The sequence below is a fragment of the Malaclemys terrapin genome, chromosome 11, assembly GCF_027887155.1.
Source record: "Malaclemys terrapin pileata isolate rMalTer1 chromosome 11, rMalTer1.hap1, whole genome shotgun sequence".
Classification (NCBI taxonomy): domain Eukaryota; kingdom Metazoa; phylum Chordata; order Testudines; family Emydidae; genus Malaclemys; species Malaclemys terrapin.
The window spans coordinates 16572551-16585558 of record NC_071515.1 but is presented as its reverse complement, the minus strand read 5'-3'; the positions used below and the strand labels follow the sequence as shown (position 1 = coordinate 16585558).

The window sequence follows — 13008 nt, the reverse complement described above, 5'->3', positions numbered from 1 at the left end:
TTAGTTGTGAAAATCATCAGGTTTGAAATACCTAGACTGCTGAGGACAGCAGATTCAAATTTTGACATGGGCCAGTCAGCCTTTTATTTCTCGAGAGGGTAGGATGGTCCAGTGGTTAGAGTTTTAACCTGGGTCTTGGGAGACTAGAGTTGAAGTCCCTGCTCTGCCACAGACTTCCTGTGTGACCTTGGGCAAGTCATTTAGCCTCTCTGTTCTTCAGTGTTGCCTCAGTAAAATGGGAGGATAAAGACTTTTAAGATTGTGAAGTGCTCAGATGCTATGGTAATGGGATCTATAGGTACCGCAGATTTTCTGCAGTGGCTCCATTGAGTTCGGTGCAAATTTCTGTAAAGAAGGCTTTGGGGCAAGACCTTAGAAATGCACCCTCTCTGCTCCGTCTGGATGATAAAGACCCTGTTGCCCCTGTTGGTTTAAAAAGAAAATAGAGGCTTGCCCTGATGCCCTTGGCAAAATAGTTCCTGCCTAGCCTGCTATTATACAAAGTGCTCCATTCCAGTTATACACCTTGCTACCACTCCCCATCTCAGAGGTGGGTGCATTTCAGGGATGAAGTAGTTCAGGGGTGTATATCATTTGTAAAGTGATTTGGGATGACAGACACTACATGCATAAAAAGATCTTGCCATGTTTGGGTCTGTTGCTTTAAGCTGAGATTTTTCAAAAGGGCTAAGGGAGTCAGGTGCCCAATTTCTGTTGAAAGTCAATGAGAGTTGGGTGCCTACCTCAAACTTCCACAGATCTGGAGAGACCTCAGAGACAAGAAGTCAGTTGATCTGTTTGCTGTTAACTCAGCTGTGGGACTTGGAATACACTATTTGAATAATCAGATTACAAAAGTTTTGTTGCATCATAGTGGTGCATTCAAAATATGAAGCCTCAGAAATAGTTATTCCCTTAGTTAATAAAGTTTCGCAGGTGCTTTTGTGTAATCTCCCTTTGGGAAAAGATTCTGGAAGGGGTGGGGCTTACGACTGTCAGCATTGGTTGGTTTAGGTGTCTCCCCACTTAGCATGCTGTCTTTCAGATCCCATTCTGAGGCTCCTCTTTCTCTCCTTCATTGTAGAGGGAGCCTTGGTTCGCAACTCAGGGTTTGTGGAGTCCAGTAGTTTTCCAGGTGCTTAAGTCCCATAATCCTGAAAGATATTTTAGGCTCCTGACTTCCATTGAAATCAATGGAAGTTTGACTGCTGACTGAATACCTTTGAGGATCTGGGCCCAAATAACTTGCCCAAAACTACATAGGGAGTGTGTGGCCGAACCAGAAATTGAATCCAGGTCTCCCAAGTGCAAGGCAGCAACCACCTTTGCTCTCATAGCTCCTGTTTCCACCATCCCTTTTAATTAATATCTTTTCCTGATGTAACAACTGATAATTAGCCTAAAAGTTACCTTTTCTGTATTTGCAACCCAATTTGCTGTTCTGAACTCATTTAATATTCCTAATTAGCACACAGGGACATGCCTGCAAATCCCATTAATATTTTGAAGACGACGCATGGATACATAACCCATCACACAGGAAAATATCCCCTTAGACGAAGAGCTGTTGCTGCTCTTCTCTGCTAAAAGTGCCAATTGCTTTGGCTCTGGCTCTGAGTTGGAAATGATTGTGTCTCCGTGCAGCTTGCTCTGAGGTGAATACAGCCTCACAGAACCACGCTCCCAGTGCAGTGCAATGCTTTGTTTCAGACCAGAATTTCTAGTGTTTCCTTCTTCTTTCATGTGTGCAATGGACGGATAGTGGAAGTGTGCAGAGTGTGGAAGATTGCAAGTGTGCAGAAACAGTTGGCGGTGGGTCTGTTTCAGTGAATCAGTACCATCCAGAGCGCTTGATCATGCCAGCCTGTGCACAGGCAGAAACACCCGTTTGTATCCAGGCAAAACTCTCTGGTACTACTGAGTGCAGGATTGCACCAGGAAAGTACAGAATTATAAATGCAGGTCTGACTTCTATTCTGCCAGCATCAATTTTTAAATGCTAAAATTTTCCTAGTGGGCAAGAAGAGGGGTACTGGTTAAGGAGTCCTGTGTTTTCTTTGCTCAAGGTGAGCATTTAATAAAATTAACATGGGATTGTGTAACACCAACAGACCCAGGTCGTCAGCGGGCCAAATCGAACTGGGGATCTTGGGAGCTTAGTGCATGAGCCTCTACCGCATGAGCTAAAAGCCAACTGCCTGTTAGTTAAGGCTGTAGAACAGACTCCTTAATTGCCTTCTTTCTCTCTAAGTGGTCTCAGTGCCACTGGATGGGACAGAACACCACACCCAGGAGGTGTGTGGGTTACATTTGCACCAAGCAACTTGAAGCAGTGGAGCCAGATCCTCTAGGGTTACCATATCTAACAAACAAAAAAAGAGGACCCTCCACGGGCCCTGGCCCCGCCCATTTCCCCACCCCCCCAGCCCCACCCCAACTCCGCCCCTTCCCCTCCCTAACTCCGCCCCTCCTCCCTCCCACTCCCAGCCACGCGGAAAGGGCTGCCCGAGCGCTACCGGCTTCACGGTTTGCCGGGCAGCCCCCAGACCCTGCGCCCCCGGCCGGCGCTTCCCCAGCGCAGCTGGAGCCCGGGAGGGGAAGCGCCCAGCCGGGGGCGCAGGGTCTGGAGGTTGCCCGGCAAACCGTGAAGCCAGTAGCACTTGGGCTTCGGGCAGCCCCCTTGCCTCCGGACCCTGCGCCCCCAGCCGGACACTTCCCCTCCCGGGCTGCGACGGCGCAGGGTCCAGAGGCATGGGGGCTGCGCTTGGGCAGCCCGGCTCTTAAACAGAGCCGAAGAGTCAGGGGAGGAGCAGAGCCGCCGCGGGAGGGGAAGTGCCTGGCTGGCATTTTCCCGGACATGTTCGGCTTTTTGGCAATTCCCCCCGGACGGGGGTTTGAGTGCCGAAAAGCCGGACGTGTCCGGGAAAAAGAGGACGTATGGTAACCCTAAGATCCTCATCTGGCAACAACTGGCCCTGTTCCACCGAAGTCCCAGCTGAGAGAATTTGTCCCCTGATCTTCAGAAATACAGGAAGTACCAGGCAACACTGGTAACATAGCAACAGAAATGCCTCAATACAATTTTGATCATTGCTGGTATTGTATGTTCGTTACAACAACAATCCTTCAATGGAGGGTCTGTTTTCTTTTCAGCAAGACTCCCTGGGGCATTTTTGTAAAGAAAAGTCAAATTGTCTGGCAGTGTGATACCTCCTAACCTTAGAGTAATGGCTATGAGTACCGCTAAGAGGCTATAATTAAAATACAAAGTAGGTAATGAAGAAAATGTTACTTTTATTTAGTTTTAGGTGGAACCATCCTCCTTACTGGAAAGTATTTTCCATTAGATTCTCATGTTTGGTTTGTTGTTGCATGTGAAATAGACTTTATCTTAACTGTTTAAAAATTTTAAGGCAAAACGTACAGACCCAACTGCCTAAATGTAGGCACGCAAATCATAGTAGCCTGATTATCAAATGTGCTACACCAAAAGCTCTCACTGCCTTTAATGACTGCTGTGAGTGGTCAGCACTTCAGAAAATCAGGGTGCTATTACCTAGCTGCCTTAGGTACCCCTGTTAAAAAAACGATGGCTTTAATCTTTGCATAGTTACATTGAAGATCATTGTATGTTGTTGTATGTTGAATTAAGACCAAAGGATGAAAAAATAATTACTTCTGTTCAATTCAAGAATTTATTTAACCTGCATCAATGATTTTAGATTCCAAACTGCATGGAATGAATTCCCATTTGGTATGTTTCTTTAAGCAACAGTACACTCTTGAATTAAGACATGTAATTAAAATACTGTGCGTTGACTTAAGTATAACCACCCTGCACACAAATGTTTGATTATTTTAGTGATACTTTCCCCCCAGTAAAACTGTTAAATACAAGGGGCAAACTGCTAGGAGTAAATTGACAACATTGTACTGAAAATATTTGTAGAAGCATCATGGAAATTAAAGAGACACTAACTTAAAAACTTTTAAAATGAAAACTTGTAAGTAGAGCCCCCATTTTAAATTTCTTTTAAAATGTTGTGGTATTTTCTCCCGCGTTTGTTTATAAAACACTACCAAATACGTGTAAACTCCATCACCTCACAAGCACCACCTCCTCTCCCTTCTTTCCGGCAGTCCCTGCCCCTGAAGAGCGTATCATCTAAATAGTTGAGACAAAGGCTTGAGAGAGAGGGAGTTTTATACCCATTTTACAGATGTGGCACAAACAGATCAGGTGCCTTGCCCCAGGAATCAATGGCAAAATTGAGACTTGACCCAGCATCTGAGTCTTAGTCCGGTGTCTTAACCACAAGACTGTCCTTCTGTGCTAGAAAGGAGATTAGAGATGCTGTAAAGATGCATTATGCTGAAGAGCTTTGTGCCTTAGTTCTAAAACATCTACTTAAACCCAGTAGTTAACTGGCCTGATAGTCTTTTCTTTAAGGAGGAGACTTAACCCGTTCTCTCTTTTGAGTTTGCAGTTATTTGCTGGAGCAAATAAGGTTGTGTTGTTGTGGGGGGGGGGGGGGGGGGGGGTTGGATGAAATTAGTTAAATGTCGACATTACCTCATTTACAATAGTTGGTTCATGTGGAAACGGCTTTTAACAATAGCATTGAACACGAAGGGCTGTATAACCTGGGAACATCCAGCACAGCAACCTCTTCGCAAAATACATTTTCTCTACATCTTTTTTTAACAAGGGAGTGGAGTGGGGAGGGTGAGGGGGGCAGAGTCTCAGCTGTCCCTGCAAAGAGGCACAACTTGTGGAGCAGTCACTACAGTGGTCCTCATTTTACGTTAGAGCTGCCCCCTGGGCTACGCTGCCTTATGACGACCTCCTTGAGGCTGCCTCTGGGATGCACCAGACTCTCCCTCCATGCCACAGCCTTCAAAGGGCACAGTTTAGACTTACGGCAACTTTTCTCTGCTCCCGAGCTGGGGGAGTTCTCCCTCCGCGTATTATGCTGCCTTTACAGCCCAGTAGGGCGGGAGCCAAAGTTGGAAGTTCACACCGACTATTTTAAAAGAAGTCCTTTGTCTTAGAGACTGTTATTCATAATGATATGTACGCTGCTGTTGGCATACAAGTGCTTTACAAACGCATCAGAAGACAAAGCCCCTGCCCTGAGGAACCTACAGTCTGATCCAGTCAGATAAATACAAATGATTAAAGGATCAGGGAGATCTATCCTCCATGGCTTACTTCTGCCTTCCACAGGATTAAACCCCTGGGGTGGAACTCGGTTTCCATTGAAGTCAGTGGGAGCTTTCCCGTTGTATTTCAGTGGGGCCAAGATTTCACCCCTTGTTCTCTCTTTCAGGGTGCTGCACAGCTCCACTTCGGGATGTAGTCTCTTCTTAGGCCTGTCCCCTTTTGTTGGATACACACACTTTCAGTGCTAAAATACGGCATTACATGTTAGTTCTTTCTAGGCTGAGTTGGCTTCACAGATACCATTAATGAGCTGGCATTTAGCTCTGCGACTCCCCTGGATGTTAATGCAGCAGAATCTCACTGTGTTATACTTTGATCCCAATGCAGGGCCTTTGATTCCAGTGCAACCATTTCCTCTCCACCCCTCCCCCCAAGTGAAGTGTGTATTTGCACAGTGGAGAGTTAGCCACAAGGGACTGGGAGAGAAGCCATTGAATAGGAGCAGTCTGTATGATGTGCGGCAACTGTACCTCCCATGGGGCCAAATCCTCCGCTGGTATAAATTCGCGTCGCCCTACTGAGATCAGTAGAGCACCCGATGAGGATCTAGCCTGTACATTTTGCCTTGTATCAAGTGTCTGACAGTCTCACACAAATGAATTAAACCTAGATGCAGTATTCTTACATATGTGATTGGATCAAGTGCAAAACCAGGCAGATGTCTCGAAGACGTACCATATTTACCCTATGTGCAACACCTCTGCACATAGATTGTAACATCTTTCCAGATTTTCATGTTGCTGGCCTAGTATTTCTTGAAGGGCAGAGGAGCTGGCGCTAATTCAGTAACTGTTGGCTGTAATTACACAGCAGAAAAAATCCTCCACGGTGCTTCTCCGCCTTGGGATTTATTAGCTGTCTCATCTGCTAAAAGAACAAGATGCAACATAGTTCCTGGTGTTCACATGCCAGCAAGTGTGAGATAGAATCAAGAAAGTCTAGTAAAAGTCATGGGGGCCGGGGAGTGGGAAGATTTTTTTCCCGTAGGCTGAGTCTCTATGGTTCCTTGTACATTTTCCAGGACCTTGATCTTTCCTAAAAAATAAATAAATAAAATAAATACCATTTTTTTCAGGTGCACTAGAAAGGAGAGTAGCCACTTATTGTTTATTTTCTAGATACTGTATTGTAGTAACACTGGAACCAGAGTCTGGCTCTGAGTCCATTGTTTTTTTTTTTAAAGTGCCTTTTTTTTTTTTACTGCACTTTAATTCATTTAAAAAAATAAAATGAAATGTGCATTTAGGAAAACTTTAACCTTATTTTCCCTGTGTTCTCCATAACTCCAAGGATAAGTGAAATCAGGTGGAGGGGGAAAAGAGCTCTGTTGCATGTCAGATGAAGCAACTCTGCATATTCTTGTCAATTAAAGTGAAATACAAAAATGAAGAAAAGAGGGCATGTAAAGTATATGTAAATGAGTGTTGCCCAAGGACAGCCATGATTTATTGTAGCCCCCCTCTTCCCCCCCACGCTCCCACTGAAGTCAACGTGAATAAAGATATCATGCAGGCAAACGTATAACTGTTTATGAAGCGACACTATCATCGCCTCAGTGATCCATTTCTTCCTTCGATCATTTAGCTCTTCTGCAAATTTTGAATGGGGGGTTCAGATCACACTTGCTATTATAAATTATAATATAAATGGATGTGCCTAAATTTAAGGGCCCAGTTTTCTTGCTGTCTCTAGATTTTCCCTGTAATTCACGTTTTCCAAACCTTTTATCATTTTTATTGTTCTCTGGCCTCTCTTCAGTTTATCCACATCTTTCCTACGGTATGGCACCCAGAATTGGACACAGTACTCCATCAGAGGCCGCACCAGTGCCGAGTAGAGTAGAATGATTACCTTCTGTGTCTTACATACAACACTCCTGTTAATACATCTTAGAATGTTACTCGCCTTTTTTGCAACTACATCATGTTGTTGACTCCTTCAATTTGTGGTCCACTCTAACCCCCAGATCCTCATTAGCCATATTACCACTTAGCCAGTTATTCCCCATTTTGTGATTGTGCATTTGGGTTTTGTCCCTTCCTAAGTGTAGTACTTTGCACTTGTCTTAATTGAGTTTCATCTGGTTGAATTCAGACCAATTCTCTAATTTGTCAAGATCATCTTGAATTCTAATCCTGCCCTGCAGGGTACTTGGAACTTCTCTCAGCTTGTGTCATCTGTAGATATTATAAGCATATTCTCCACTCCATTATGCAAGCCATTAACTACTAAAAATATAAACTAGTACCGAACCCAGGACTGACCCCTGTGGGACTCCACATTTTACAGTGTTTCATTGATTACTGTTCTTTGAGTACGGTTTTTCAACCAGTTGTACACTCACTTTATAGTAATTTCAACTAAACCACATTTCCCTACTTTGTTTATGAGAATGTCATGTGAGACTGTGTCAAAAGCCGTACTAAAATCACAATGTATCACATCTACTGCTTCTCCTTTAGGTTGGTTTGGCATGATTTGTTCTTGCTGGCTATTCCTGATAACTATAGTCTCCCCTAGGTGCTTACAAATTGATTGTTTAATAATTTGTTCCAGGTATCTTTCCAGGTATCAAAGTTAGGGTGACTGATTTATAATTCCCTGGGTCCTTTGTTCCCCTTTTTAGAAATAGGTACTATGTTTGTCATTGCCCAGTCCTCCAGGACATCACCCATCCTCCATGAGTTCTCAAAGATCATTGCTAACAGTTCTGAGATTGCTTCAGCTTGTTCCTTAGGTACCCTGGCGTGAATTTCATCAGGCCCTGCTGACTTGAATACATCTAAGTTATGTAAATATTCCTTAGTCTGTTCTTTCCATAGTTTGGCTTGCGTGCCTTCCCCCTCGTTATTAGCATTAATTATTTGTTATATCTCTGGTCACTACTAACTTTTCCAGTGAAGATTGAAGCAAAATGGGCATTAAACACTTTAGCCTTTTGGATGTTATCTGTTATTAGCTCTCCTTCCCTGCTAAGCAGAGAATCTACACTTTCTGTCATCTTTCTCTTGCGCCTAATGTATTTAAAGAACTTCTTCTTACTGCCTTTTATAGCTCTTGCTGGGAGTATCTCATTTTGTGCCTTAGCCTTTCTTATTTTGTCCCTACATGCTTATGCTATTCTTTTGTACTCCTCTTTAGCAATTTGTCCATTTGAAGGATTCTTTTTAGATTTTTCAGGTCATTAAAGTGCTCCTGATGGCATATTGTCTTCTTACTGTTCTGCCTATCTTTCCTTTGCATCAGAATAGTTTGCTGTTGTGTCTTTGATATTTTATCCTTGAGAAATTGCCAGCGCTCCAGAACTCCTTTTTCCCTTTACATTTTCTTCCCATGGGACCTTACCAACCAATTCTGAGTTTATTAAAGACTGCTTTAAAAAACAAATCCATTGTCCTTATTATGCTGCTCTCACTCCATCCTTTCCTTAGCAATTTTCACCCCAATTGCCTTCCACCTCTGGATACACAATCTATTCCTTCCTGCTGGTCAGAATCAAGTCTAAAATGTCTGTCCCTCAGGTTCCTCTGTTCACTTTCCGAAACAAAAAGTTGTCCCCAGTACATTCCAAGAACTTATTGTACATCTTGTGTGTTTCATATTATTTTTCCAGCAGATGTCTGGGTAGTTAAAGTCCCCCATTACTACCAGGTCTTTTGTTTTGGATATTTCTTTTATTTTATTCTAGACATGCCTCATCCACCTCCTTTTCCCGACTTGATGGTCTATAGTTGTCCCCCTAATATGACATCACCTCTATTTTTTCACCTTTTATCTTTACCCAGAGACTTTCAACTGGTCTGCCTCTTATCTCCTTCTGGACCTCGGAACAAGTGTTGTGTATATTTGCAACACCTCCCTTTTTTTCTCTGCCTGTCCTTCCTGAACAAGCTATACTCTCTGTACCAATATTCCAGTTGGGAGATTTATCCCACTGAGTCTCAGTGATGCTAATTAAGTCATAATTTAGCTTATGTACTTACAGTTCTTCCCATTCATTCTCCATACTCTTTGTGGTCTTTCAGCTCCCAATGTATCTTTAAAATGGGGATAAGAACACTTCTTTCTTCCACCCTTTGTCTTACCTATCTAAATTGTAACTTCTGTGGCACAAAGATTTTCTCCTACTGTGTGTCTTTTCAGTGCTTAGCACAACACAACCCTGAGTGTGGTTGGGATCTCTGATGTGCTGTTGTCATATAAATACATACACCTAGCACTCTTCATGTGTCAATATCAAAGCACTTTACAAAGTTAGTAGCATTATTCCCATTAATGGAATGGGGAAACTTAGGCACAGAGGTCAAGTGATTTCCCCCCCCACCCCCCAAGATTGTTTTTAAAAAAGCCAAAGAAACAGTTCCTGCTGAAAGGCTGAGATGTGTAAATGTCTGTAACGGAGAATTTCACACACTACAGCTTTGTGGGTTTCCTACCGGACACTGAAATACACTACTTCACATAAACAAGCAATAAAGGTACTCCTAGAGTCCATAATGTCCTCATCCCAGAACACACTTGGGCCTTTTCTATTTTGCCCTTTTTGTATTTTCCCCACAACAGCCTTAGAGGCACCAGACTAGAGGGCTAACTGTGAACAAATCACACGAGCATCCATATTGCGAAGGCTAGAAAATGATCCAAAAATGGGTATGTGGTAACAAAGTGAGCGTGAGGGAATCCCCTTTATCCTGAGACCAAGGTGAAAGTATTGTTGGGATGAACAGAGCTGAAGTCTCCTCTCAATTGCACATGTGCACCATGTTGTTTTCTTCTGCATCTCTCTCCCCGCCCCCTGTCAGCTTCGTGGAGATTACCAGAAAAAAATAATGCAGCCTGGGTCTGTAAGTCTTCTATCTGGAGGGCCACGAGGACTTCTGTCGTTGGTGTGGGGGAGTCCTTGGTAGCATGGGTCCAATGGGGCAGCATTGCAGGAGTGGGTGGGGGGGAACAGAGCGAGTGCAGAAGTACAGAGCCATTATTCTGCTTTGCCCAGTTGGAGGATGGGCCTCCCAGCCTGTTTCCTGGGGGCGTGGAGGGAGATTAACTCCATTAAATTATCCTCCCCCAAGTTCTCCCCTGTGGATTTCACTGCAGATGGGGCAGTCCAGGCCATACAAATTATCTGTCTACCCATTGCTGCTACAGAGTTGATTTGGAATAACACCATGGGGTGGCGGTGGCGGTGGTGGTGTAGTATTGAACGTATGGGTTCCTATAAATAAATATACTACTGTATATCAGGGTGGACAAAGTAAGTATCGCCATATGTCGCCACCTTGGCCATTCATGTTTCTCTTTCTTGGTAGCTCCCAACCTGGTTAAGAGGAGTAAGAGAGTTGCTTTAGTTAGCAGAGAAGATGCTTGTGTTGTCTGTTGAAGACTGTGCCCCCTAGCAAGGACTTAACCATCTCCTTTAAGGTCAGTATTTGTTTGAGAAATTGCATTCACTGGCCATCAGAGTACTTATGCCAAGTCTTTTTCAACTGAGAACTCCTTGGGTTTATTCAAATGCTAATAGAATCCCATCTGCTACTCTAGCTGGGTCATGTAACTAAATCACGTGACCTCACTTATTATAACTAAGCTTTCTGAGAGCTCATTCACTAAGTTATACCCTGAGCGAGCATCTGCCAGTTATAAACTGATCAGGACTATTATTAGATGTGTAGGGTTGTGGTTTTTTTCAGAATCCCAATAGGACACACTTTTGCAAGTATGTGTGTGTATGTGTGTGTGTATATATATATATATTAGTGACAGAATATGCATAAATGCTGAGAAGAAAGTTGTAATCTTCTGAGTGTGAATTGCTTTTACATTGGTATACATTTATTGAACTGATTTGTTTGTCGGAGGGGAGCAGAAGCATAGGGGGTACATCTACAGAAAGACATGCACAAAGGAGAGACTGCAACTTGCCTGCATTTTTGCACCCATAATTAACCAAATCTGAGTATTTATATCTCTAATTACCATACTGTGGGCATGAAACAACTGCTTAGAGGCACAATTAGTCATCTTTGTGGCCTTATTTCATTTTGTGGGTGCGAAACTTGTTCCTGCAGAAAGGGAGGCCAGGTCTCAGCTGGGCTAAAATTATAACCCAAAAATGTATGTGCATAATAAATGACTGGCCTAAAATTTCCGAAATGATCAGTGGTTTTGAGTGCTCAGTCTGAAACTTCTTTAAAGGGCTTGAGCATCAAAGTGCTGAGAGCGCAGCCTGAGAAAGTGAGGTGTTTCAAAATGGGCACTCAAAATTTGAGGCATCCAAAATCACTCGTCACTTTGGAAAATTCTGGCCAAATATCTTAAAGCTGTTTGTTTCCTTTAATGCAGTTGCATTTACAGTAGATGCTCACCAAAGGCAGAGAAAATAAGAATTTTAATGGAATACAAAACAAACCCAATATTTCAAAAACGAGTGTTTTGCAGAAAACTGCCTGCATATTAACTTCCCCCCGCCATCTTTCTGCCTTTTTTTGAGGTGTCGAATGACCGTTCATATTTGCTGCGCCTTTGGTGTGCAAAGGCTCTTATTGATCATTTGATGTTTCTAAGATTTCGTGCTGATTGCAGTGGCGCTTACTGAGCCCCTTCTTAGAGAAAGGTTTGGTTGTCCATTTGATCAGCACTTTAACAAGCATTGGGTTCGATGGGTTGCTTTGGAGGCTGTGTGCATTGATCATTATACATGCATTTGTCATTTGCTTCTAGAAATAATGGCCATCTCTCTTCAGGTTCTCTCTGCTTCTCCGTTAAGTAAAGCTCCACGGAGCAGCTTGTGAGGCAGGATCTGAGGATGTTTTACACTACCACTAATCCAGAGGGGAGTCTGCCTTGACAGGCCAGCCAGGCCTGTGTGTCTGCACTTCCTCAGTAAGGTTAAAAGATGATTAACGTGCCATTTAGCTTTAATACTGTAGAGCAGTATCCCTCTAGATTAGGCAGCAGTACTGGCAGTGGTAAGCTGGAGCCGGTTCCCAGCGGTTCGCAGGAACCGGTTGTTAAATTTAGAAGCCCTTTTAGAACCGGTTGTTCTGGGACAACCAGTTCTAAAAGGGCTTTTAAATTTAACAAAAGCTCGGGAAGCGGTCCCCGGCCCCAGCTCGCTTCCCCCTCCTCCCCTGAATGCTCTGCCCTCCTTCTTCTCCCCCTCCCCTGCTTCCTGCGAATCAGATGTTTGCGGGAAGCCTGAAACAAGCAGCAGGCAGGTAAGCTGGGGCAGAGGGGGGCCGCAAGGAGGGCCCCAGGGAGGCGCGGCCCAGTCCAGCTCCGGCTGAGCAGCTCCCTCCGGCCCAGCCCCCTGGCCCTGGCCTGGCCCCCGCTGAGCGCTGCAGCCCGGTCCTGGCTCGGGACCCACGGCACCGGTGACGGTCCCAGCTTAGCGGCTCTGGCCCGGCCTGGCTTGGGAGCTGCGGCACCGGCACCGGTCCCAGCCAAGCGGCTCCAGCTCAGCTTGGGCCCTGCAGCACCGGTCCCAGCCGAGCGGCTCCAGCCCGACTCGGGCTGAGCGGCTCCGGCCCCGGTTCTGGCTGAGCGGCTCCAGCCCCGGTTCTGGCCGAGCGGCTCCGGCCCGGCCCGGCTTGGGCCCCGCTGTGCCGGCTCCGGTCCCAGTCCCTGCCGAGTGGCTCCGGCCTGGCTCTGGCCCTGCGGCGCCGGCCCTGGTCCCGGTCCAGGTCCCGGCTGAGCGGACCCAGACCCGGCCAAGCGGCTCCAGGCAGCGTGGTAAGGGAGCAGTTTGGGAGCATGTGGGGGGGTGGATAGGGGTAGGGGCGATC

The 13008-nt window shown here is 45.0% G+C and overlaps 1 protein-coding gene across 17 annotated transcripts in view; it reads left to right on the top strand.

Annotated features, from left to right (window-relative positions):
* MAP2 (microtubule associated protein 2) overlaps nt 1-13008 on the top strand; it is a 335176-nt gene that overhangs the window by 76641 nt on the left and 245527 nt on the right. The window contains exon 3 of one of the 17 annotated variants that reach the window (XM_054044043.1): nt 10534-10645. The exons of the other annotated variants lie outside the window; for them this stretch is intronic. The gene's annotated coding sequence lies outside the window, so the exon portion shown is untranslated. The remainder of the gene's footprint in view (nt 1-10533; nt 10646-13008) is intronic. 17 annotated transcript variants of the gene reach the window in all.